This window comes from Lagopus muta, chromosome 2, assembly GCF_023343835.1.
Source record: "Lagopus muta isolate bLagMut1 chromosome 2, bLagMut1 primary, whole genome shotgun sequence".
Classification (NCBI taxonomy): domain Eukaryota; kingdom Metazoa; phylum Chordata; class Aves; order Galliformes; family Phasianidae; genus Lagopus; species Lagopus muta.
Genome location: NC_064434.1, coordinates 44,825,559 through 44,853,157, shown reverse-complemented (window position 1 = coordinate 44,853,157; position 27,599 = coordinate 44,825,559). Strand labels below are relative to the sequence as shown.

At 41.8% G+C, this 27,599-nt stretch overlaps 1 protein-coding gene across 2 annotated transcripts in view; it reads left to right on the top strand.

Annotated features, from left to right (window-relative positions):
• The window catches only part of FYN (FYN proto-oncogene, Src family tyrosine kinase), a 130,565-nt gene that overhangs the window by 37,786 nt on the left and 65,180 nt on the right, over window positions 1-27,599 (top strand). For both annotated transcript variants that reach the window (XM_048935532.1, XM_048935535.1), the window contains exon 2: window positions 15,925-15,994. The gene's annotated coding sequence lies outside the window, so the exon portion shown is untranslated. The remainder of the gene's footprint in view (window positions 1-15,924; window positions 15,995-27,599) is intronic.

Sequence of the window (27,599 nt, the reverse complement as noted above, 5' to 3'; positions counted from 1 at the left end):
ACTGGACAGAGAGAGAATTAAAAATAGCCATTGTTAGAAAGAAAAAAATCTTATTTTGGAGTTAATTTCCAGCCTCTGTAAAGAAACAAATTTGAAGTGAAAGGGCTAAACAGGGAAGAAGCTGTCTGCACAACAGCACTGCTCACAGTCCTGTCGAGCAACCTGTATGTAAAACCATGGCTTGGGGCAGAGCAAATGTCATTGATTTCCTTCTGAGGGGATCTGAGTAGCAGCTCTTAGAGAGCTGAGATACAATATGAACGCAAACAGATCTCACAGCCACTGCCATGGATGGAGAAAAGGCCATGCAGGAGGTTGGACAGTGCTTTTTCATACAGAAATTTGTGACTTTATCAATCGTCAGTGAGTAAGCTGGTGGAAAAAATCTCCAAGTCCCAACCTATCAGGCTTTTGAGTCTGAAAGACTCCAAGCTGGAGCTTTTAGACAGTCCAGGAAAATATTTTTGAGCGTTCCCTGCTCCTCCTTCAAGCTTAAGACAGATCTTTCGGGTTGTACAGCCAGCCTCTGAAACTCCTACTCCATCGTTCCGTGTTGCTCACCTACTGCTGCTTTCAAATTGAATACAAAATGTTTTGTCTTTGAGTGATTGACTTTAAACTCTGGTTTCCCTGGGATCCAGCAGTCAGTGCAGCAGAACAAATGGGTGAAGTGTGGAGCCAAGGTAGTTGGGAAGACCTAAGGAGTGGGAACAGCTTAGGAGGACTGTTTCCATCAGCAGTCCCAGTTTATATTGGATCTTTACAAAAAGTAATGTCATATATTGGCTTAATCTAAGTCTTTGTGGAATACAGAAGGAGAAATTACTCTTTTCAAATATAATTTGAAGACCTGTGAACCAAGATGCTTGCTTATGGCCTAGAGAACACCAAATGTTGTATCATGAAAACAAATGGAAAACATATTGCTTTTCATTATTTCTATGTATGTGAGCACTTTACTGTGTCTAATTCTGTCAATCTAAAATTACAAACAAAATTATTCTGATATAATCTAATTTTCATTATAGACACCAAATGTTGTTACGCTGTTGTTGTTGTTACAACAAATTAGCTTAAGATAATTCTGTCTTTAGAAAATATAGTTCTAATCAACGGATTTATAGTTTAATAAAGTCTTGTGATATATCTTTCCTCTATAGCTTATAGAGCTTTATTTTTAGTTCAGCATTCCCATTAGTCTAATTTAGGTTTATTGGTACAATCACTAGATTTAAGATAGGCCCTTTTATTTCTCACCAACAAGAAGTGTCAGTGTCAGATACTGGAATGAAGCAGAGCCAATTATGAGGGGTTTTACTGCAAAGTTGCTGATGGATGATATCTAGGGGCAAGGGTGAGTTGTAAGATCCTGTGTTTTGTCTAGAATTTGAAAGGGGCATGGGGACAGCGAAAATATGTGTGCTCCCACCTGGAAAATGTGAGGTTATTTTACTATGAAAAAAGACTTCTGCCAAAAAAAAAAAAAAAGTAAAAACCTTTTATGTAGACCAAAAACCTTATTTTCTCCCTTTCCCTCTGTCAGGTCCAAACTGAAATCTCTAAATACTGTTTTTGTTTTTGTTTTATGACAAATAGCTCCAGTGTCAGGATATAAAAGCTGAGTCTTATTTCACTAAAAACCAGCAGCAGGGCTCCCATGCGGATGGATGTGGAGAATTAATTGCATCTTCTTGTTTTGCTTTGTTTTTTGGTTTTTTTTTACAAATATATTTAAGCAAAGAAGAAGAGGGAAAGCTAATTAGAAGTCTTTCTTATGTGGTTTGTCTGTTTGCATGTGTGTATTTTAGTTTCTCATGCATTCTTTAAAGAGTGAACCTTTGTATTTTGCTTTTTTATTTTTTTCAGAACAGCGTGTTGTTATATTAAGGAAAGTCACATGCTTGCAGTTTATACAGCTTCTTTCTTGTCTGAATAAAATGGTAGAAATAATTTATTAAGCTCAGATAGGAAAAATAAGCAGTAGGGAAAATCTTAGGACAAACAAAACATGAAAAGCAGTTTGCTTTCTTTATTTCTGTGTAATTTTTCTGCCTTTAAAAAATTTCATGTGGAGGGCATCCGTAGTTAAAGCTTTTATTTTCACTTTAATGTAAAAACATTAAAGGGAGGGGCAAGCACAAGCACATCTTTGACTGTGGCCCACTGTCTTGCATAGGAAAAAACACCTGGAAACCTAAACTATTGTTTTCCATGAAAACAATTTATTTCTGCAGAGCATTTCACTATTGCCTCCTTTAGAACAGTCTGTTGTGTGTTTTTTGTTGTTGTTTCTGACCAGTGAATGGCTAAGTGTAACAAAAAGTGCCCCAGTTCTGGGGTTCAGAGCATTGATGTGTGCCAGCTGTTGGTGCCAGGACTTCTTGGGAATGCTAGAAATGAAGTCTTCACATCAAGGTGTTGATTTTGGAAGGGAGATGATGTATGTCCATGCCCATGCAGGCTTTCATTAGAGGAAATACTGGTGTTTTAACAAAGGCACGCATGCTAAGTGGGCTGTGGATCTGGGTCATTTGCAGCATGTAGGCAAGACTTGGTGTGACAATTCTGCAGGCTGTTCAACATCCTAAGCAATGTGTGCACATGGATGTGGCTTTCAAGTTGGCTGTGTGTGACACACAGTGCATATACTTCTATTTCAGAGTGTGCAGTATATGGGGAAATGGGAACGTGCCCTGGTTTAGAATCTTCTAATGGCAGTTTGTAGTGGTCTGTCCCCATCTCAAAAGACTGCAATCTTCCTTAGGATGGCATGTTTTAATATTGAATAAATATTTGAAAAAAAAAAAATTTGTGGGGCTTAGGAGAGGAGCAATCCATCTCAGTCCCTCTGACATACCTTAGTATGTCCACAGCGGAGTTCTGAAGGATGGAGATGCCATACAGGCAGCTCTTTCACAGAGGCTGCTTTAGCACAGCAGGCCAGGGAAGAATGGTGCAATTCTGTGTTTGGGCCCCAGCCATGAAGGAAGGCTTCTGCTGACAGCACAGGGAGACCTTATCTCTGGTATAATTGGGGTAACGGGTATGGCAGGCAGCAGCTTCCCCTTCCCCTGCCCCCCTGCCTCCCATGCTTTCGGATTAAAGAGAGGGTTTCTCCGCTGAGAATGCTGCATTTTATAGGGACAGGAACCAAGAGACAGTTCATTTTCTATGGAGAGTTACTATAAATAGCTTGCTCTGTTAACATACATTCTTTCACTAAATGAATCCTACAAGCAAGGTTTTGTTCCAAGCCCACAAAATACTTTGTATGTTCTTGTTGCTTTGCACGTGCTCGTTGGGACATCAGCACTTCCCCTCGACACGAGAGGTGGGCCTGTCCCTTGTGTGATGATGGAGTCAGTCTCATGGGTAAGCCTCTGGTGTTCCTTCTTTTGTCCATTGCTGATAGCAAAGGGACCTTTGGACATGCCTGCTGTGAAGGCAAGTAGGGCAGAACTTACTGCAGTCTGTGCTCGCTGGTTTGAGACTGCACCGCCATGCTTTGTGCTGCCCTACTCTCTCCTAATTCCACAGTTGTGGTTGGATGCTGCCAATACTGCAGCCCTGGAGAGCTGCACAGCAGTCTTGGGAAGCTTATAATTGCTCTGCTGTGAATCCCAGAGTGAGGCAGAGCCTGTCCATGAGAAAAATGCCTTCTGGTGCTGCTAGAGCAACATGAATGCTGCTGAGGTAAGCAGTCCCTGCCGTACGGCATGTTTATAGTATTCAAGAAATGCAGCTTTTTATTTTCTTCCTCTTGTGTATGTGTGATGCTGAAAATCCTCTCTGTTAGAGAAGGCTTTTGACTTCCATTTAAACCTGATTTCTGCGCTAAGCTGTTGGATGCCCTTCCCCACTGTGCATGAGGTAGCTGTTGAAATTCTAACTGAGCTGTGAGGTGTCTGTCTGGAAAAGGGAAGGGCCCGGGAGCTCAGCTGGTTGATAGAACATCTGTCCTTATGAGGAAGCATGCTCTTTCTTACTTTCTGTTCTTTATAAAGGCATCTGTGGAAGCCGTACTGTCTTCACTCCCCATGTGTGCTTCCCCTTCTTGATGCCATATTGTGTGTGTGGTGCTTCGAGGCACTTGCTGTGACCCCGTGTTCATGTGGTGGGTTAAAAGTGATGTGAGCTGTGGCTGAGCATGTGAGACCAGGGGAGGGAAAGGTGACACAGTAAACCGGTTGTTATCAGTGGTGAGTGCTGCGGGGCATGGGGAGCAGGGTATGGGTGTGACAGGTAGTGTGGGCTGCCAGCTGCAGTGCCAGTGGCATTGGGTCTGTGGGAGTCCCAGATTCCGTTGACACTCTGCCATTAGATGTAAGCGTACATGTGTGGGAAGTTAACTTGACATTTTTGGCACATATTCTTTCGTTTTAAAATGTGGTTATTGATATAGTGGCTCCCATAACTGTTGCTGGTAATGTTTACTGCTGAAATCTACACAACTGACCCTTGCAGCTGCTCACAGATTGTGCAAATGGTTTTTGGAGGGGAAATTAATGAGCTTGCTTTCATACTGAAATAAAAATAAATAAATAAAAGTCTTGCCTCTTTATGGCTCTCAGGCACATATCCCCTCTTGTTTCCCATGGGCTTGTTATGGATATGTGCTCCCAGGGACCGTACTGCCAGCTGATACTATTCATATATTTTCCAGAATTTATAACCCAGTGCCTTTGCGGCTGTGGCTGTGCACGTGCTGCTCTGAATGCCCCTTCTCAGATGTCCCTTGCTCCTGGTGGCCCCGTGCCGCAGCTGGAGGCTGGGCACTGCCTGAATGGGCCTTGTGTTTCATGGGGCGGTTTCTGGGGCAAAATCAAACATGACATTTCCGAAATGTAAGAGTCCAAACTAGCTTGAGCATGAAAAAGCGGAGCCTGTGAACGCTTTGTGTGTTGTTTCTTGCCTTATTCTCAATGATTTACAGCCTCTCATCGCGGAGGAGGAGAAAGCTGAATGTGCTTTTATAACCCCAATTACACCTGCGGAACTGTTCCAGGAGAGTGGTCTCTGCTTTTTGGATAATGGCCCAGAGGAGAGCTGCCAGGCCCATTCCTCAGTTTGCTCCCTGCTGCTCATCCCCAGGGTGCCTGCAGGCGCAGCAGGAGCCAACAGTGACCCAGATGCGCTGTTTCCAAAACACCGCTTGTTTCCAGCACTCGGCGTGTTGGCAGATTTGACACGTGGTTAAGCATGCATCGGTCATTGGGTAAAATGCATGTCCCGGGTACTACATGGGCTGCTGTGTTCATGGGGTGACTGCTGCCATGGGTAATAGCTGCCTGACTGGCTAGGGAGGCATGCGGACACATGGTGCTGCCTGCACCAGGTTTGTTGTGCTGCATGATCTGGAGCTGGCACAGCCCAACCCCTCTGAGAGAGTAAGCACTGTCGTAGAGGCTTTGAAATGTATTGCAAATAGCAGTGTTTTGCTTTGACAGACATTTTTTTATCACAACAATATTTTTTTATTTTTCTTGACTGCTTAAACTTCCCATGGGGTTAACAGGCAAGCGTTTTGCTCCTGTGGGCTTTGCTACCTGCAGTGATACAAAAAAGGAACAATGGGAGAGGCTTTTTTCCACTGTGTTTGGCAGAGGATGAAGGGCAGTGTTCTTCCCCTTCTCATGTTCTTCTTACCAGAGTTATGTTTCAGGTTCCTTCATCTCTATATAGAGCTATTACAATTATATATGTATGTAAATATACATATATATATATATATATATATATATATATATAAAGTCTTCATAGAATCATGGATATATAGATACCTGTATTTGATTCTCATGACTGGAACAGAACGCTAATCCTCTCTCCCCTTGTCCAAGCAATAGGCTCAGACTTTATTCATGGATGTGGATCCCAAGCTGTGCAGCCTCATTTAGCATGGCCAAACAGATACCCATTGACACAGCTCCACCTGCAGATCTCCCCATTATCTCTTGTCTGTTGTCATGGGCAACACCAGGGTCCCTCAGTGAAGCCAAAATCTGTGAGTGTCTGCCTCGGAGTTCACCTCATCTTCAGTCAGATCTCAGCATGTTCTTCATGTGTGATGTCTTTTCACACACACTCTGCTCTCCAGACCACACTGTTGAAATTCATATCCAAATCTTCCTTTGATGTCTTGATTTACTGCAACATCATTTTCTCTGTCCCCTACAAATTACACTTCCATCTGTCCAGAATGTCCTTGCAAAGGAAACTTGTCCAGCTCCCTCATTTCTTAAGAGTATTGCCTCCTCTGTGTGTCCCTCTGCTGACTCCTTTATTCGCACAAGCTGCCTATCTTCAGCTCCAAAGCTTTCCTCTCCATCATCCTCCATCCTTCTCCTCCAGCCAGCCCTGCTGCCTGTCTCTCCACTGCATCTCAGTGGTTTCCAAATGACAGCTATGGGTTTCCTTCAGCCCTCATCCGCCCCATTATGTAGCTGGTAAGACAATTACATTGCTGTCCTCCAGGTCTCTCCTTCACAGAACTCTTCTCCTGGGAAAGCCTCCAAAGCCCCTGGGGCTGCCAGCATGCTGGGGCTGGCTGGCTATTCTGCTTGCCCTTCCCTGTGTTGTACACTGAGATTTGTATTCACCATTTTTTTGGTAGTTTTGAAGCAATGCAGAGTTCCCAACTCAGGTGATTCATCTTCACGTTGAGCGTGGCCCTTCTCTTGCACCAAAGGCAAGCTGAGGAATTTTAGGCCTTGCTGAGATTCAGGCATAACCAACACCCCCTACCACTGCCAGCTTGTGAAAAATAGGCCAGGCGTGCAGCGATGGCGGCAGTGTCACCATGGCAATGTGAGAAAGGCTGGGATAGGGCAGCAGCTCTCTGCAGGCTGACTGGAGTGGCTATGGCATGCAGCAGGGTGGCACACAGCTCTCTGGAGGGCACTTGGGGCCCCAGCAGCCCTGTGCAGGAGGCTTAACAAAAATACCAGTGCTGTTAATGCTGCTGCGAGTGGGGAAGATGGTCACTCCAGCTCCCTTTATGGTGGGATACCGTGGTGGTGTTTTAAAAGGGAGATCTAACTCCTTTTCTGTATTCTGGGCGCTCAGGCATTATGCTGATACAGAAAGAAGGTCTCTGAATATCAAGAAAGCAGAATACCCTCATTAAAGATCTGCTCTGAGGATGTGAGAGTAATATATTGCTGGTAGAGATGAGGCCGGCTTTGTGCAGCAATAAAACAAGAATATTAAACAGGAAGCCAATGACACTTCTGAAACATGCATGAGACAGTAATCCAGATGCTGTTCTGGGATGTAGCACAGCCCTTAAGCCTTACATCTATGCTCCTCTTTTATTTTTTTTTCTATACTGCATCTGCATGGTTGGGGGCAGGGTGGGGGTGCAGCAAGGGGACTATGAGACTTTTTGCCTGGTTTCCTGAGGAAGTGGGAGTGAGTCTGTTAACAGCACATCTGTGGGTCATTCCTCATCCCTGTGGTTGGGTGGGCTGCCTTCATATGGGGAGGGAGCTGCTGGTCCCACACCTCCTGTCTGCTCATGCCAACGGGTGCCAGGGCATGGAACCTACGGCTGGCAACATGGAGGGGTGGGCTTGTGCCCAACTGTGGGGTAAAGCTGGAATTACAGTTTTGTTGGGTAGGGAGCTGCTGGTTGGCCCATGCAAGCTGGAAATCCAGGTTCATTAGCTCCCCCACACAGGCTTTTGCTTAATCTTTAAAGACAAGAGAGTAGGGGGGAGTTTTAAAGAGCATGACATTTTAAATCCATAGGACATTTTAGCAAAATAAATGCTTTTGTGTGGCTTTTGTATTGCAAAGAGGTTTATATTACTATAGCACGATCCCGGAATTACAAGAGCCCTGCATTTATTCTGGTTCATGCTGGGACACTCGCTTTCGAAGGAGGGACCTGATGGATTTGAGGACAGTGTGAAGGAATAAAGACTTGATCTGCACTCCAGGCTGGAGCATTATGTCACTGCAAAATCTTTTCATTTGTACTTCTGCTGTGTTGGCCTGAGGATTTAATTTCCTGTTATTCATTATGTGGGAGTCTTTCTTGGAAGATGCTAGAGAGCAGGGTTTTTGTTTGGAAAGTAAACTGTCAAAATAGAGTGATTTTTTGGGTTGTTTTTCTTCTTGCTGGATCCAGAATTCACCAACATGAAATCTCATCATGAAAATGAGTAAGTAACTAAATCCATGACAGACAGGACTATTCTTATACTCCCTTCCCCCACTCCCCCAACCTTGAGTCCATCAGCTACATTACATAGATTTTGACAGTTACTGATTTTGTAATGTAAAGCTCTTCCTCTCTCCCTGCTTTGTGTTGCATGACAAATGAGGCCCTTGTTTGTTTGCTTTATGCAACTTGGCTGATTATAAAAAATAAAGCAGAACGTAACATGGTTTATTCCTCAAGTTATTTTGAAACTTCCAGAGAAATCAGAAGTATTTGTTTGTTTTGAAACTTCCAGAAAGATAAAAAAAAGATTAGGCAAAAATGCTCTCAAGAGCAATCCTTTAAAGACCAGCACATTGACACTGCAGATGGGCCCTCATTGCCAGGCTTCCTTTATGGGGAGGGAGGTGGGGAGAGAGGATGTTTTCTTCTTATGTTTGCTCTACTCATCTGATCTTGACCTTGATAAGCTCCACAATTTTAAAACCACAACCTCCTTTTTTCCCCATCCTTGCATCTTAGAAGAGAAATGTGAACAGGGTGAAAAGAAAGTTTGTTTTCAGCATGTTGTAGTTCATAATTAGTTTACAGCAAAGGGCTTTCACTGTGCTTTAATCACATTGCTGTATTCTTTTCTTGCACAGCTTACTTTTTGCTGGTTATTGTTGTTGTTGTTTTTGTTTGAATAAAGAAATAGGTATACAAATAGCTGGCTCTTTCAAAAATTCAGCATCTTCACTCTCCCATTTGCATCAGGCAATGGGACACACATGGGTTGCAGGGCTCCTGCTGAGCACGGGTGCTTTGGCTCAGCCTGCCCCTGCCTGCCTACATGTGGATTCTTTGTGGGCCGTGCTCTTCCTTTGTGTCATTCTGGGGCAATATTTAAATTACAGTAGTTAGGAAAACCAAATGTGCAAACTTTATTTTATTTTTTTTTCCACTGTCAAGAACCCAGCACAGGAAGCCACTATAATCTGTGCACATGAATGGGGCCCTGCCCTGCCTGTGTTCATTTTCCAGCTGTCCCATGGCTTGCTCCATGCTGCTTTCACACCACTAAACTTCTTTGCTTTGCTTTTGCACACGAACAAGAATGAGACCTGACACGTGCTGGCCTGGAGATGGGTCAGTATCTTCAGTTCTGTAAGGAAATGTCAGGTAGCTTGTTTTGGAGTGACTAATCCGTTACAGCATTACACATCCACAGCTAAAGCCATGGGCTGGCTGAGCTTCAAGAAGTCCTTTGTAATACAGAGGTCCCCTTTCATCCAAGTTTGTCCTAAGACTATAGGATAGATGCCCAGTTTTTTAAAGATGTAAAGCCTTTGAAGTAAATTGGTCACGATGTGAGACTTTCTCGCTATTGCAACATCAGCATATTTATTCCACATGAAGTGTATGTATGTGTACTCATTTTTGTAGTACATCATAGATGTAATGTCCTCGATTTGAACTTCACACACTAATTAAAGAAAAATGTCTACTGCTTAGGTAAGATTCTCTGTCAAGGGGCAGGGGATTCTTTGTAAAAAACAGTCTTTTTTATCTAAAAAGCTGCTCTTACACTGCAATCTATTTACACTTCTAAAAGATTTTTACTTCTGCAAGAAGTTCATAAATACACTGTTTAGTGAGGTTGTTCTACAGGTACTTTAGGGTCTTTCCTGTTCCTTCTGAAGAAAAGCATTCCCTTCTTCATAAGAGACAAACTACAAGATCTGCTGCTAAAAGTTTCAAAAGCTTGTGTTCCACTGGCTATTGCTTTTCTTGCTGTTTTTTTTCCTTTGTTCCTGGTCCTAAAAGCAGTGCCCTGGTGTCAGTGGGTGTGAGGTTGGGGTGCAGGAAGGGATGCGCTGCTCTGCCGGCCTCATGCCCTCCAGCTGCATTCTTGAGGGCCAGCTAAGAGGCCAGAGAGTGCCATCTATTCTTAGGACTGTGGGCTCCATTCATTTCTTGTTGAAAGAAAAAAAATTGTTTGGTGCATAGCACTTCTCATTTTTCTGTAAAGAGAAATGGGAACACTCTCCCTGCAATTAATGAAGTCATTTTTCTACTGTTTTGAGAATTGAAGTTTGTCACTGCAGTTGCATACTCCTGTGCTGTGAATAGCACTCTCAGTCTCAGTATCTGCTCGCTGTGAAGCCAGCTAGGAGTTCCACGTGGGGTCACATCATCATAGTGGCTGCAGATGCCTGATACAGAGTCTGACCAGTCCAGCGGTGTGGATGAGGTATGCAGCGTGCAGATGAGCTTCCAGCTTAGAAGGCAGCTAAAATACATGCTTGTTTCTCTCTTGAGTAGCGTGGTTAGCAAGAATTGCCTAGAGTTATGGGATCTTTTCAAACAGGTACTCTAGTGCTCATTTAGTTGTTTTATTTTCCTTTAAATTTTTGGCTTTCTTTTTTGACCCATAGTTTCGTGTTACAAAGCAAGTGGGCGCCTAGAAAAGCAGCTTGGTGCAAGAAACATTTGGCTTTGTTTATCCTGCTAGAAAGTTGAGAGAGAAAGAGGTAATATTATCATCATTACTGACCTGACAATATTAACTATCAGTAAGGAACGGAAGCTCTCTTTGGTATTTTAACATCCCAGGAAAAAGGAAGGCAAGCAGTATGCTTGGCAGGGCTGGCAGTGAAGGACAAGCAGGATATAGGGGTTCACTGCCAGCAGCATGTATTCTAAAGTCAATAGATCTGGTACGCAGGGAGATTTAACTGGTATAGAAAATAAACAGGTCAGCTTATCTTTAACAAAGTTTTGTACTTGTTTGTTTCTGTGTTTGTATTGTTGTTTTGTTGGATTTTTTGTTTATAAAACTAGAAAAAGTTGAAACAAAGCCTCTGTATTCTTGTAAAGCTTTTTTTCTCTTTTTTCCTGCTTGTTAGGTACTGCAAAACTGACTTTACGTCTGTTTGGTGAGTTCCTACTGCTCCAAACAGAAAGGGCAGCAGTTTGAAAGGTCTGGAGTTCATATAGCTGTGATTTTGGTGATGGGGACAACTGGTTTGTTCTGAAAGTGCACGTTTTCTTTGGGCCTTTCTTAGGAAAGGGACCTGGTCATTCTTATTTATATCCCCCATCTGCACGAAGCTATCAGGTAACTGCATGAGGCTTTAGAACCCCAGTGAGTTTTACATGACAGACACAGGATGCCTGCTCTTCTGTATAGCCATCATCTTCTTTCAAATCTTTTCAACTTTGCATGGCAGGAGGAATCACCAGATTTGTAATGTTCAAACGTAGCAGTCTGGTAACACTGTTATGATTTCTTTTCCTCTGCTGAAACCCAGTGCTGTGCCTGTCCTGGCTGCTTCCTCCCACTCCCCTGATGCCGGCTGGGCTTCTTTGCGTCACACACTGTTCTCTGGGACCCTCCCTGAGTAATAAATAGGCTCAGGGTAACAGTGAGGCTTCTGTCCCCATGTAAGTGCAAGCCTATAAGCTTCCTTTAAACTTTAAACGTTTCATTGTTGGAAAGCTTTCAGATGTTCACAGGATAAGGGGTCTTTATATATAGCTGGCATTGCGTGGTAAAAGATTGCTTTATGTAAGCTAAGTTTAAGATGTGCAGTTCCTTTATAAACTCAGCATGCAGGAGATATTTTTTTCTTCTTGTGCTCAACGTTGCTTTCAGAGGGTTTTTAAATGGCTATTCATTTTTTTATATTTATAAGATAAAAAAAGTTTAAGGGAGAATATCAGGAAAATGCACCTCAGATAAAACCAAGCATGCATGATTCCGAGCATTTGTTCAGATGTGTCAGCAACCTCCTGCAGAGCTGAGTCCTCATCCTGCCTGATTAGGGGCACTCCAGGCTTTGCTACAATAGGGCCAGAGGAACTCACTGACTGGAATGATTCATGACCCAAAACCTACTTCGTGCGATGTGTAGCATAATAAACACAAACTACATTAGAACAAATGAAGAGTATTGCTTGGTGCAGTAACCAACATTTTCTTTACAAAGTGGATCCAGCTCTTTTATGGGTTACACACCCTGATCCAACCATGTCCAATTGTAAACTGCTCTCCAGTCTGAAATCTTATGTCATCTTACCAATTGTTACCAAGTAAAATAGCCCAGCAACTAGAGATGTGTGGTTCTACTTGAGGTTTGAAAAGGCAGGAACAAAGGCATGTTACTAGTAAAAAACAGTCAGATGCTTATTATCTAGATTTCATTTTGTCTCTGAGTATCCCCAACAGAATTGCATCTACTAGAATCCGTTTGAAAAACACTTAAGACTATTTATGATTTCAGCCAGTTGCTTCCTCCAGCTGGGTCAAGCTTGCGTGCAAGCTGTAACACCTCCAGTATGTACCAGACCAGAATCCTCCTGACTGTGCACTAAATCATGGCTTTATCTGTTTTATTTGACACTAAATTATTTTTGCTTTAATGGAAAGCAGGTTTTTTTTTTTGGGCTCGTCTGAATTGTTCACCACAAACTTAATCCAAAGATCCTGGAAGTTGGTGGGTGTTAATAGAGTTTGGCATGTAAGCTTGGATTAAAAAAGTCATTACTGTGTCTACTGTCAGTGATTTCTCATTTGCCAGTAAGACTTAACTTTGATCCCAGTCTGAACTGACAAAAACAAATTTGGAAACGGATGAGGATAAACAGAAGTTGGCTCTAAAGCAGGCAAGGTGAGGAAACCAAGTCTGCTGGTGACGTGATTCTCCTTACCACAATGTATTTCACAAAAGACTTTCCTCTGTACAAAAAAGCAACTTTTACACAAAACTGAATAAAAGCAACACTAGTATGTGTGCAACACTGAGGGAGGTGGGGCATGGGTTGTTTTTTATTTTCAATAAAAAAATTCCAATTTGTTGAAGCTGGTGCTGCTTACAGGAAATGGCTGTTCTTGGCAGACAGTAAGTGCGATCATCTCCCAAGACTGTTTTTGTGGTGGTTGTTTGTTGTTGGTTTTTTTTTTAGATGTTTCAAATAAAGTCTCTTCTTTGAGATTCAGAGCAATTTCTCACATCAATTGGTTTCCAAGTATTTTATGCCGTGCTGTTTAGGAGAAGATGCTTGGGCAGCTTTCATTTGGACAGCATCCTGCCTTGGCAGTGACGTGGGAGTCATAGCTTGGAGTGATCCTGTTGTAAGCATTTTGGGCTGGGATGGATAGCAAGCTGCAGCAACTTGCATATTGCTTAAATCTAATACTATTCCATTCACTGTGCTTTAAAACAGTCTCATTTCGGTTTTGCTTTTAGATGACAAGTGGAAGGGGAGTTCAGTTGTGAGTTTCATCAGAAAAGATTTTCATCCTCAACACTTTTCCTTCATCATTTCTTCTTCCTTCCCCACTCTTCCACTGGATGTGGTAACAAACCTAAACTTTTACTATATTCCATTCAGTTGGTGCCAGCAGCTTTTTGAATATTAGGTTATACCTCTGTACCCCCTAGCCAACCCTTCATAGTGAAGCAAATCAATGCATTTTATGGTAAATGCTTTCTGTTATAAGAACTGTTTGCAAAAATGGCCTTTTCCAGAAGATGTGTACTGTTCAATGAACAGTCACATGGTTACTTCCAGGTTTTCTTTTTTCCCAAGCAGAGCGGAGGGAAGCTGTCTTCCATTAGTAATTCTGATCAGGCAAAGCTTTCGTTGCCTCTTTTATTTATTATACTAATTAAAAAAAAAAAAAAGGAAAGAAAAGAAAAAGCAAAATTAGTGCATCTCAAAGCCTGTATTCATGTATTTGCACCTTACGATTATATATATTACATATAATATAATTATATTATATATATTATTATATTGTATTATGCTGTATTGTCCAAAGCTAGTAAAGTCAGTCTCACTTTTCTGAGAAGTGATTGTCAAATTTTGGAGATAAGTGATATTATTCAAAGACCTCAAGAAAGAGAACTATTCCTTCTACATAGGTAGAAGGAAAATTTTCTCCGTGGGGAATTATTAAACCAGTCTCTTGGTGCAGAAGGAAATAATGAGCTAATCTGAAGCTGAGGTGCTATCGGTCTGTTTCGAACCCGGCTTGTCTCCTGTTTCCAACTTTTCTGCATGCAGATGCTGTCCAATTAGTTGGAAGGCAGAAGTAGTCTCTTGACTTGATTTTGCTTTCTAGGCCAAATGCCTGGAAGCTAGGGAGGGAAATGGATGGCACTGGAATAATAACCACCTTCCCCAAGTCTGAGCAAAGCAGTTAAGACCCATCTTTTTTTCAGTGTTTTCATGTATTCTGCCAAGCTGTACAATAGCTCTTGGGGGAGGAGGAGTTGTGTTTTTTCCATTATTCCTTGGTTTATCCAAGCTATTTGGTTTACATTTCTTTTTTTCAATCACTAAACTAAGAAAGCAAGCAAGGAAGATGATGTTTTGTTTTGCACTTGTGTGATTAAAAATGTCTACTCCTACAGTCTTGCACAAAAGCCTCTTCTGAAGTTTCTACATTCTTTTATTCCTTTCTTTCCCCACCCTGAACTCTCCACCCAAAATGACATTTCAGCCTTACGAAATTGGAGGTCTGCTTTCTAACCGAGATTTAGAACAGTGTAGCCCAGTTGCCATAATTTAAATAAAACTTCTTGGGTTGTTCCTGAAGCATGACTTTATTTTCCTAGCTGCTTTTCATGCAACAAGGACCAGTAAAAGCAGCGTAAACTGAAGAGCCTCGCCTCTTCATTTCCTGCACAATGCTTACAGCATCCTTCAGGAAAGGCACTTCTGCAAAGATGTGCTGCTGCTGCAGCTGAGGCAGGTTTTCTCCATCAATAATGCAAGCCCCTAAGTCATCTGTGTATAGTTGTAAAGTTACTCATTCAGCGTTAATTTTACAGATGCCTCTCTCGTGGAAAATTCAGCTCTGTACTTGGGAGGGAATGGGAGTGTTTCTGAAAGCAGTTCAAGTTCAGTCTGACCTCACCAGTTTGGACATACACTGAAATGTGTGACCTTCTCCATTTGCTGCATGGTTATCATTCCCAGAGCTGAATACCAGCAAAATCACAGCTCCTCCATCTTCTAGGGACTTGCAAAATAAATGTTTTAACATCATTTTCAGGCTGTGCTCCGTGAGCTGTTCTTTCAAAGATTTTGCCTCAAGGAAAAATAAGGAGTAGCTGTCATTTGAAATTTACTCAGCGTTGGCTAAATGATGGCATTTGTCACTTCTGCTCTCCTTGTAATGAATAACAAGGAGGACTGGCCCTCACATGTGTCAAACTGGATACTGCATTTTGTTAGTTCTTCTCCCTCTTTGTTCTCTTAGAGAACAGGAGGCAATTAATATAGTCAAAAAATGTAATGTGGCACAACCCCCATCCCCCTTTTTTTTTTCCTTTGTGTAGTATTCCAACACAAAGACTGTCGAGAGCATTGTGTGCATCACATTTTGAAAACATGTTGGTAAGGCAAACTCACTAGGAGACTGCAGGTTGGCCAATTCTTTGGGACCCGATCTAAAATAATTGGCATGTTTGCTTTACGCTGCAGCTTGTTTGATGTTGTTGACCTTGTATCCTTGGTGTCTGAAAAGCTGTCATGGCAGTGACATGTGTCTGAGCAGTCTGAAGGAATCCAGCAATTATTTTAATATTTTGCATAATACTGGTGGAATGTAATAATTCGTTGTGAGGGATCAAATCCAATTACCTCATTCCCTAAAACTGGAAAAACGGTGGAAGTTTGGTGATAAATGCTAGCGGAGTGAGAAAGAAGTGTAACAATTTGTGACATTCTAGTCGCTAATTTTTTTCTTTCCCTTTCTCATTTTTTTGCAGGGCATGTTTTGGAGCCATTTTTGAGGAGATGTGGTGAATGTAAACTTGCTCTCTTGGGAGCGAAATTCTGGTAAGTGCTGCAGTCTTGATGAGTTTTGGCTTTCAATGAAAGTTTCAGAAATATTATGTTAGCTTTTATTTTAGTTTAATTTTTTTTACTTGATGGGAAATGCAGCTCACAAAGCTGCAGTTGATTACACGTATTTTTTTTCCTTTGGTATGGAGACGCACAGTATGAGAAGCACTGACAGAAAGCAGCATGCTGGGCCTCAAGGCAAGGAATGCAGTTTCATTTGCTCCTGTGGCATCTGCTTATTGTGTTTGTAGCTGTTACATTCAGCTGAGGAGTGGCTGAAAACTAGTAGAAGAAACCCAAAGCCTAATTGTAAAACGGGGAACAAAAAGCATGCTAGAGGTAAGAAACATGAGCAGCAACAATGATGCAGAGGGAGCACTGGGGATGTCTAGTCAGTGTGAAATCTTTCCATCCAATCCCACAGCCTCCACATGGAGCTTGAAGGATTTGCTCATTACTGTGACATAAGGAGGTAGTCAATACTCCTGTGTGATGCACCAGGTTTCCCATTCCTCCTTTCCATTTCTTGTGACAGGCTTTGCTGCTTCTGATTGTTCCATGCACACTTCTAGAGACAACAGCTTCCTACAGGTTGATGTGGGCTGCAGTGGGAGTGTGGCATGTTGTGTACAGCATAGCTGTGTTCCTGAGTTATGCCACTGTGAGAAGAAGGGAGGCATCAAAGAGTGGAAGATAATTAGTGACATGCCCCAACTGGAGGGGAGTAATCCTGAGAAAACTCTTTGTAGCTTTGTCTTTCTCTATCCAGTCAAACATAAAAAAAAAAATAATAATAATCCCAGCAACAAGCAAAAACAAAACAAAACAAAGCAGCAGATCCCCAGTGGTTTGTAGACTTACCTTGCTTTTCCCTCTCAGAGACTCAGTGTATGCAACTGTTGCTGGTACCTGTTGATCACTGGCAGCCTTGGAAAAAAATTGCCAGCAGAAGGTTGTGTCCCTTTTTTCCCTTGGCCAAGAAGAGTGTTGGACTAGAATTTTTTCTTTAGCCAATGTGTGCAGATTGCAGATGAAAACCAGCTTATTCTCCATTGGCAAAGGACTTCAGAGTAAGATAGCCTGCAGGGGTAGAAAACCCAAAATCAAAGACTGGCTCTATGAGAACACTTGTTCCTTTCTTCCATTTAAAAAAGAAATAACAGATGTTGTTACATCATACAGAAGAATCTGGATTAACTAGCAGATGTTTAAATGTAGATCATTTAGCCTTCTGCAGAAAGTATAGTCTTCAAGTGAAGAAAAAATGAAATGGTTAAGATCAAAATTAAAAAAAAAATCTTCCAAATGCTTGAAAAGTCCTCTACAGCTATACCTGAGTAAACCATGCTTCCATTCTTTTAAGTAATTTTCTCTCTACTTGTATGCCCAAAGATGAGCTACAGACCAGTTGCATGAACTCACATCACATGAGATTTTGTGCTTTTTCTGTTGCTGCAAGAGAAGAGAAGATCTGTATCTAGTTTGCTTTTTGATGATAGCTACTATGGTACTGTAAGTTGTCTGATGTCCTTGCATATTGGGTGATCTTTGTGTGACATGTGACAAAGCTGTTGTGCTCATAGATCAATGAGCAGCATCATAATGCAAAAATAGCGTTGCTGTGTAACACAAGGGAAAATAAGGTTGTGGGCAGACATGGTAGTGAGATTGTTATGTTTAAATTTCCCTTCAAAATTGCATCAGTGATCTAGGCCCAGTGAACATAGTTCAAGAGCAGCAAGAGGAAAGAGATTAAGAAACACATTCATTGGAACGAGAACAATTTTGGTTGGAAGAAACTGCTGTGTGGCATCTTGCCCCCTTGAAGCAGATCCTATTAGATCAAGTTGGTCAGGGCCTTGATTTTCAAAATTCAGGTGGGCTCAAGGATGGAGGCCTCTCTGGGCACCTGTTCCTGTGTCTGACAGTCCTCAGAGTGAAAATGTACTTCCTTGTTGCTTCTTCTCATTGTTATCACTCACTGTTGATCAATGTGTAACATGCATCTTCTCTGCCTGTGAGAGAGGAGTTTTGCTGAAGAATCTTCCAGCCCCAGATCAGGGAAGCTGCATCCTGTGGCTCCAAAGAAATAAGGTGTCACATAGATGCAGTAGACTTGTTAGTGGGGGTAAAAATGCAGTCTGGTTCATTGAGGATCTATTTGCACAATGTTGTTCAACCTTTAGTTCATGGTCAGACTTGGGGAGCGTGGCTGCTGACTTGTCTGAATCTCAAAACCAAGGAAAGTGGTACTCCTGAAAATTTCTTAACTTCTTGTTCAGAGGTAGAACCCAATAAAAAGACACTGTTCTCAGTGCTGGTTTGTATACATTCTAGAATTTCTTTGAGCCAGTTTGGAGCTCACTTTGTGGCACTTCGTGCTCCAGGATTTTGCACAATAATTTAATATTGTTTTCCTGGAGCCATTATAATATATCAACAGACTCTGCAAACTTTGGTTGTTTTCACAGCTGTTCCTTCCCCTCTTCCCACTTCAAATTGTTTGCAAAATCTCATTTTGAGGAAGAATAATCAGGTATCAATTTCTGGTCTGTAAGGATCTCTGAAACGTCTCTGTCCCCACTGTTAGTTTGCCTATGGCAAGGAAAGAGTTTTGTCTGGTCTCTATCTGTAACCCACTAAATCCAGGAAGGTCTGGACACTAAGAGAACACTTTGAATTTATCCTGACATAGTAGCTAAGCTCAGAGGCACAGAGGTCACTCACTCATCTTGGATCAAAGTCCTAGAAAGGGTCATACAGCCTCCAGCTCAAAACTTCATAATGGATTTAGGAGCTGATCAGAGAAGTACACGAGTGCTTTGAGGGAAATCTTGATTAATTTAAAACTCACTCAGCTAAGCTGATGGTATCTTCCTGAGCAGTGTGAGCAGAGACCTCTTTTGATGAGATTTCTGTAAAGCAGCCTTGTGGATGTCTGAGCAAATGCTGCTTGGCACTTAGGTGTTTGACCCATGTGGTATTGAACATGATGTTTGGTGGGAGGTCACTGAATGGCCTTCTCTCCATCATATAAAGCACTGACACAACTGCAAGGAGTCCCAAGAAGCACAACTGAAGTACAAAAGAAAACTTTGGAGTGATCTGTGTTTTAGTTTTTTCCCCTATTCTTTGCCAGTCGGAATGCCCTTTGAAACTCAGGCCTTTTGTAAGATTTTCTTGCATGTCTGAGCATGGCTTATTCTGTACCATGTGGTGTTTTGTCCCTGTTCATCTAGGTTCTGTGGTTGGTTATATCATTTAAAAATGTGGATTTTAGTTGCTAAGATCTCTAGTGCTTTGGGTTGCATTTTTTTTTTTCACCCATTAAGGACAATCAGATTCCTCTTAGCAGATAGTGCTTGCTTTGATTTTTAGAAATAATATTAAAACAAATTCTCAGTAACTTGTTGCATACTAGGTTTGATTACCTTTAGAAAAGAAATGTTGTGTTCCTCTGTAGGTTCCTGTGTCTCCGATCTCCATGGCATGATTATTGACGTCTGTGGTCAAATGTCAAAACTGACATTTTGACTACCAAAAAGAATACAGAATTTCTCATGGTGATTTTTCTTCCTTGTCAGGCTTCTGACATAAAGTATTATAGATCGACTATGAGTTATTTGCCGAGAGCTTGGAATATGCACTTTGTGCAAAAACAAGCCGCCATAACTTTTTTACCTGACTTCTGCCATAGCCACAAGAGGCCAGAATCATTAGCTGTTCTTTGTTATTATGGATGGCCTGGCATGTTTTGGTACTATTTCCAGTACCTTTCAGTTTTCCAGAGTCATTAATTTGGGCACTGATGCACCTCTTGATGTGCTTCTGTTGTGAAACTTCATTATTTCTTCCTGTGGGCTGAAGATTATTATGCATCCTTAGGAAGGAAAGTGTGTGGAAACTCTTGAGCATTAAATTATGTTGGATTTTACTACAATTTGCAATGCTATGCTTGTAATTCCTTCAATTTTAGCCTGTTTCTTATCTTCCAGTCAACCCCATCTGTGAAGATGTGCATGTTAGTGCTGGGTGTGCACTGCACCTCTCCAGACTGAATTGGGTTGGATTTAGCCTGCTATCATAATATACGGGAAGTGTTGTCATACTTATGTGCAAGATAACTTCACTCAGGGAAGCTGCAGCTCAGCCTTTGGCAGCAGAGGACTTTGTGTCTCAGCCTCTCTCATGCGTTCTCCTAAGCGTTTTCCAAAGCTCACTCTCAAGTCTCATGCAGTCACAGAATCATTAAGATTGGAAAAGACCTCTGAGGTCACCTAGTCCTACTGTCAAGTCATCCCCATCATGCCAACTAACCACGTCCCTCAGTGTCACATCTCCACATTTCTTGAACACCTCCAGGGACGGTGACTCCACCACCTCTCTGGGCAGCCTGTGCCACTGCCCCACCACTCTTTCTGAGAAGAAACTGTTCCTAACATTCAATGTGAACCTCCCCCAGTGTAACTTAAGGCCATTCCCTCACATCCTTCAGTTTAGCTGTTGGGTTTTGTTTTGGGCTGAACTTGAGACAGTCCAAATAGGATTGATCTGTGGGCCACTTGTCTGGACGATCCTTCTGCCTTATCCACTGGATAAGAGATAAGGAAGTACTGGTTGGAAAGCAATTGGAGTAGAGTGCTACATTCTGCTGCACTTCCTGGCTTTCTGAGCTGGCTGAGTGACAGAAATCTTTGAATCATAGTGTTACAGTATCTTGAAGATTCATGATGGAATTTTGCAAGTGATAAACTTGTTTTGTTTGCTTTTTTAAAATTCAAGATAACAAACTCTCCAAATGCTCTGCTGAAAGAAGAGCATTAAATTTGCAAGTTCACATGTTTGCTTTAGGGAATGTTGCATCAACTTTGCTCTTTTCAGTGCGTGCTTCAGGGTATTTTTGTCACTGTTCACTTGATACAAAAACTCCTGTTCCATCACATTTGCCTGTCCTTATACTTTCTGTTCCCCACCCTGTGGAAAACCAAATAGAATGGCTGTGTAATGCACCATAGGGGTCACTGCCATCCAGCCTGTCAGTGTTTGGATTCTGTCGGATTCAGATACAGAGCAGACTTGCACCTGTTCTCATATCCAGCTCATACCCGGCTCATACCATTACTGAAGTGTAGGTGCAGCTTCCAGCAGAATGGTCACACCGACCTGGTAGCAGGATTATAGAGTTTGTCTCCAGTTGCCAAGAAATGTCACCTCTCCAGTGAGCCCACACAAATGGAGATTTATTTCTTCAAGGGTCAGTAATTCATTAGTTGGTTGGTTTTTTTTCGGAGGTTGGTAGTTTGGTCATGCTTAGGAGTTTTTTGCAGAGATCAAAATACAAAGATTTTGCCTTGCCAGCATACAAGTTTTTCCTCCAAATCACAAAACCTCTCAAGCTGTTCATGGGCTGACCAGGGGCTTTTAGCATGGACAAATCACTCCAATTTCCCATGCCTTGTTTCAGGACTAGCTTGAAAAAATTAGGCTGAAGTCATGCCAAAAATCCAAAATGGCAACAAAGAAAGGAAAAAAATCTCACAGCAAACATCCAGCATGGAGAAGACTGCCAAAGCTGGAAGCTGTTTGTTCCAAGTTTATAATCAGGCAGCAACGGGGTCTTAGTAGGTAACGTCACCACCATGCAGCAATCTGTGGGAGAGGCAGGGAGTGGGATCTGCATGGTGTGCAGTGCAGTGCAGTCTGTGGACTGGGCACAGGATTATGGGGACCAGAGAGTGTGATTTCTGGGCAGCAGATACAGCAGTAGCTGTGAGACTGCATGTTCCAATACTAAATGCATCTACAGATAGAGCCTAAGTTGACTGGATAGGATTAAATTTCCCCTTCCTGACACAAATGTGCTGTTTTACAGTATAGCCAATGTACCAACTTATTTTTAGGGTTTATTTTCTGAAATCTAGGAGGAAGGGGGCAGTTGATGTAATTCTCTCGACATTAATTCTGTCTCATCAATACTTCATGGATTTAATAGATTTTAGGGCTAAAATCAATTGAGAGATCATTTTATCAATCAAATATGTCAGCGGCTGCTGAAGCTAAATGGAGGACAGAAAACATCGGGGTGTAGTGTAGGGTGCTGAAGTATCCAGAAGGTATAATTACTATGGGGTTTGTTGCTATGTGCCTTTTGCAAAACTTCACGTTGGGCACTAAATACTTTGCATAGAGGCAATTTACCTCTTCAGTAAGAGGTCCTAAGACATAAGTGTCTTTACCACCTCGCAGCATGAGCACACTGCTGCAGTTCTACATTTCGCTCTTCTTTAAATGCTTCTGTGGTATGAAGACAATGAAACTGCATGTGAAAGAGCATGAAGAAGCAGTGAGATCTCACTGTAGATTACCAAAGCTGAGTATTTTTGCACATGGAGTTATTTATATTAATCAGTTTGCTGAGCTCAAAGATAAAAGGAAGCCTGGGAAGCAATCCAGGTGCTCAGAGGTGGGGAGTCTCCTGCTCTATGTGTCACGCTCCGTCAGCCCCGCGGAAGGTGCTGTCAGAGCTCTCTGAGTCATCCTGCAGCATCCCTGCTGCCAGCAGTGAGCAGCACAGGGAGCTCTGGGACTCCAGGAAAGCCAGCTCCTCCCAAGGCACGTTATCAGGGAAACCACTGGTTAGAAAATACCTATTTTTAGACAGTGTCCATGAGCTGAAATTCATAAAAAGTTTGTGTTTATGCTGTATCATCCTGAAAACCTCGGAGCTATCAGAGCTTTCTGCCACCTTCCAATAAAGGATGTTTTGTCCTCGTGACCTTTATACCTATGCTGTGCCCACATACAAGGATCTATCTAATACAGCAAGCCATACTGCTCCTGTTGTTTTTAGGGAAGAGAGAATAATGAAAGATTCAACTGTGTAAATGTCATTCCTACCCAGCTATGTAGTACTATGAGACAGGGAGAAGACTGCTTTGAAATTTTCCCTCCAGCAAAAGCTTGAAAAGCCTTGAAGATTGTGTGCAGCCTTGATCATGTCATGCAGCAGCTGTAGTGAGAAATACAAAAGCTATTAGGGTCAGTCTGTGAGGGTTTTGAATAGTGTTCAGAGAGGTGAGAATCCTGCCTTTCTGCTATTATGAGGTGGTATCCTGTAATCCTGTAACAACCATACTGATGTAGGACTTGCATTGTTTTGCTGTTGTTTTTTTTTTTAACTAACTGTATTCCTCACTGAATTTAAGTTGCACAAGAATCATAACAACCCCAACCAGCAAATATAAGTGGCACAAGACTTTTTAGGTTCTTTACAGAATTACTAGTTAAAAAGCATATATATGGCTTGGATGTGACCTGAAACTTCAGTTCACTGCTTTGGTCTTTGGTTCATGAATTTTCTCATTCATGCAGTTAAGGTGCTACTTAGAGAGAAGATGGCCTGGAAAGAAACTTCCACTTCCCTTGGTAAACATGAGTCATTTCTCATCCTCTTTTGTCATTTGTTAAAAGTTTTGTCTTTCTTCAGTGGGAACTTACATCAGATTACAGTATAATATTCTCGAAGCCCATGGTTGCATCACAATGCATCAGTATCCATTGCTGCTGGATGCTCATTTTGGTGAGCTGTAATTGAACCAAATCATCGGTTTAGGAAAGTTTTCATTTACCTATGATATTTGTTGTAGAATATGGCATTTAGGAATTGTCCATTTTTGCCCCACAGCTAATTCCACATTATTAAGACACTAGTCTCCCTGTGCACGCCATTTACTATCGTAATCCCTTTATCCCTCTTTTCTTCCCATTTATATCACTTGGTGACTTCAAACAATTTTGGATTTTTTTTCCTCTAAGGTAGAGGCTGAAAGAAGACCCAGTACTGCTCTATCTGTATCTATCTCCAAATATATCTGCAGACATAGAGAAAATATAGAGACTGACAACTGATATATCCTATAGTCTTCTCATTGTTTTCTATCATGGTGATCATGCCAAATCTGTCAAAACACAGAGAAACCAATCTGCATATGATGGAAGTGGCTTTTTTTTGTTCTCTGGGAACACCATGCAACATGTACAGCCCTATTTTTAAGGCATCCCCTATAACCATTTTGTTACATGCTACATATCTTTCCAGGAGCCCAAGATTATTACATTTGCTTTTTAAAAAGTTTTGCTCTTGAGTTTTGCCCTTTGAATTACTGTAATTACATAGGGAGGCTTAGTTTGAGTCTAACCATCAGTTTTCCTGTATGTCATTAGAAGTTGTTAGAGGATCAGCATGCACAGCTGTAAATGACAGGATATATCTTCCTTGCCTTTTCTGAATTAGACTGTCTATAAGGGCAAGTGCTTCAGAAGAGAGTGAGCACTGTTCTAAATTGACATAGCAGAAGGAAAGCTACGGCTCATGGCTTGGAAAGAGCCACTTCATGTGGCTCATGCCTACTGAAAGATGTGACATCCTGCCTGCGATCTCACCTACAGCAATGTCCTGAAGGTCTACATGCAGTTAATATGCGTTAGACATCCCACCTTGCAGGCATCCCAGCAGGCAAGTGTTGGACAGGGCTCTGGGTCACAGGGACTCAACTTCCCAGGATGGAGGTCAGAGCCATGCACAGGTAGGCGTGCTTGGGAAGAAGCACAGGGACAACCCACCCAGGGAAATCTCGGTCTTTGCCTTTCCCGTGCAGCTCAGGTCTCCTCATTTGCAACTGTGCTTAGGTGTGCTTTTATGCAAGTGAGATTTGGGTGAATTTATGTAAGAATTCAGTTTTAAATTTTAGGGGAAATGGAGATTGTTAATCCTGTGTTACCAGACCACTTTCACAGCACCTTTAAGGTGCCAGCAATCTAAAGAAATGTGTGTTTTCCCTTAAAGGTATATATTAGAGGCATCACTGAAAGTCCCATGTACCACAGAGGACATAAAATAAAAGGCACAGTGGTTTCTAGTTGTATTTTAGATTAAAAAAAATAAATTCCTAAGCCATGACTTTTAACCACCTCTTGTTCTCTAGGAAAGCTCCTCACAGACACAATGAGAGACCAATACTAGGCAAGCCTACTGACTTGGTACAGCAAGAGTTGTAAGGGTGCTGCTGTGTAGAGAATTTTTGCATCGAATTATCACTACTGCTTCACTCCACTGCAACCAGCAATCCTCAATTTATTTTTCCTGGAATATTTATTTTCTTTTAGATTACAGCCATGAATATATTCAATGTCTTGCTCTCCTTTTTCCTTTGTATCTTTTATGTCTGCGATATATTCCAGAAGCTTTATGGTGTAGCTTTAGATTCTTCTGGGTTGCAGATGCTTCTACATGTCACCTAGACACAAGCTCTCCTTATTTAAAAATAAATAAAATAAAAACCAACGCAAAACTATTTTCAGTTCAGTGGTGGGGGAAGAGGAAGGTGCCCTAGGCACCGCTGCTGATTAGTTGTATTGTTTCTTCAGGTTGATAACTAGCTCTGGTAGAAATCTATTCTTTGATGGACAGTTCTCTAATGATACTGGACAGGGAGAGAAGAAAATGTAATATGCTCTGCAAGTCGGTGTTGGGTGAGGCACCAGAAATCTGAAATTCTGAGATAAATCCCCTTGGAGCTCGCTTTGTCTGCTCATGACTTTCCCTTTCTGGTATTTAACCAGTTTGAATCCAGGTCATCTATCGTAGACTAATCTTTGTCAGTAGAGTGGTGAAGTGTGAAGGGAGCTTTTTCCTTCTTTCTTCCTCTCTCACCCAGAACACATAAGCAAAAGCAGGAGAAAAGGAAATTGAAATCATGGCAGTCCACACAACACGTCAAAGCAGCTGCTGGTAACAGTGCTGATAGGAAGCTGTTCTCAGTCAGTTTGGCAAAACATAAGCTAGCAAAGGTTCCATCAGTGTACTTCTATGGTTACTCGGTAGGCAATGCAGTGTATTTGTTGTGCTAATAAGCTTGACTGTAGCTTTAAAAGGTCCAGCAATCTCCAATTAAACTTTCTGTAATTTACAGAAGTAATTCCTTCTGATGTTGTATGCTGTTCCTCTACAAGGATATGGAAAAATCCGAGTCATCACAATTCACTTGTTACACTTTATAGATGTTGCTCATCCTATGCTTAAAAAATTTTTTTGAGAAACAGAATTCTTGAATGGAGTGCAGTTAAATCATTTTCAAAGGCTTTTTAAAGTGTCAGCTATGGCTTGCAAGTAGCAGAGACTGGTGCTGCAGATTATTTAAATCTGTGTGACATCATCAGGGGATAATTTAAAAACCCCACTTATTATGTAAATGTATTCAGTCACCAGTAGAAAGCTTATATATGTGAGAAATCATACTTTTGTGCTCTTTAAGTCATCTCACCTGCATTCTGTTTGTTCTCGGTGAAATACAGCATCTGATTATGACTTGGAGTCTCTCCAGAGAGCTCATCTCCAAATTGCTGCCGTGATTTACAGTAACAGCCTTATGAAGCTTCTTGAACCTTTCAGAGCTTCCTGCTTCTTTGTTGGTCTTCTTAGGCCTAACATAATTTTAAATACTTCTTAGTGATTAGATTAGGCACAAGCAATTTCCTTGTAAAATTGCCTGAGCAGATCCTTTGGTAAGAGGTAATAACCTTGTTGTGGCTCAATAGGGTTTGGCAGGATAATTAAAATTGGCTACGGTGCGGCAAATAGGCATGCAGTAAAACCCTGCAGATCTGCTCAGAGGCTTGGTTGGGTTTCCATATTTGTAGGTTTGCTCATGACCATATGTCTTCTAATTATGGTTTCCACTGCAATCTACACATTGCTCTAGAAAATCTTAGCTAATCGGTACGCTGAATGATAAAACACTTGTATCACTTACCTCGTAACTGCTCCAGCATTAGATGGATTTGTGTTGATTTGTGCCTTGGGTGTTTATGTTAAAACCTTTCTAATCCCTGAATGTTTAGGACTTTTTTTAAAGATAGAGGAAAGAGAGAAGAGCTTAAGATTTCACACAAATCAAGAATCACCTTGTGAGGATCTTTCCAGATAAGCCTGAGATTTGTACAAAATTGATGACTGCTTTTTCATGCAGGGCCCATATTGATTTTATGCTGCATGACACATCTTGCTAGGTCTCTGTGCAAAACAACCCATGCCAGCCTCCTGACCCTTCCCTGACAACCTCATCACTTTCCAGCTGAATGTGCCCGGTCCCCCTGCAGCTATTGCTGCAAATGTGAATGTACCTTCCAAAATTGTTTCTTGAGCTTCATTTCACACAGCACAGGGATAACAGAGTGTCGCTGTCTGCACAAAGGCATACACATACATTTCCAACCAGCAGTCAGATTGATCAAAAATACCTCTGGGTAATTAGCACTGTGTATATAGTTAATCGATTTCAGATTAAATGCCACCAGCACTGACAAAAGGTCATGCTAGGTTTGTTACAGCTTTGAGAAACCCCCTGTTTTAGTGTGAGCTGTCTCTGGAAACAGGTATTGTCTTTGTGCACTGCCTGGGACAAAAGAGGAGCAGGGGCTGCAGATTTTGCAAATGGATCTGTAATGTTATTATCATATTTTAACATATTTTATCTTGGTTTTACTGTGTTGATTTTAAGTAGGTAGCCCTTCAACATATAAGGAGGCAGGTCAATCTTCT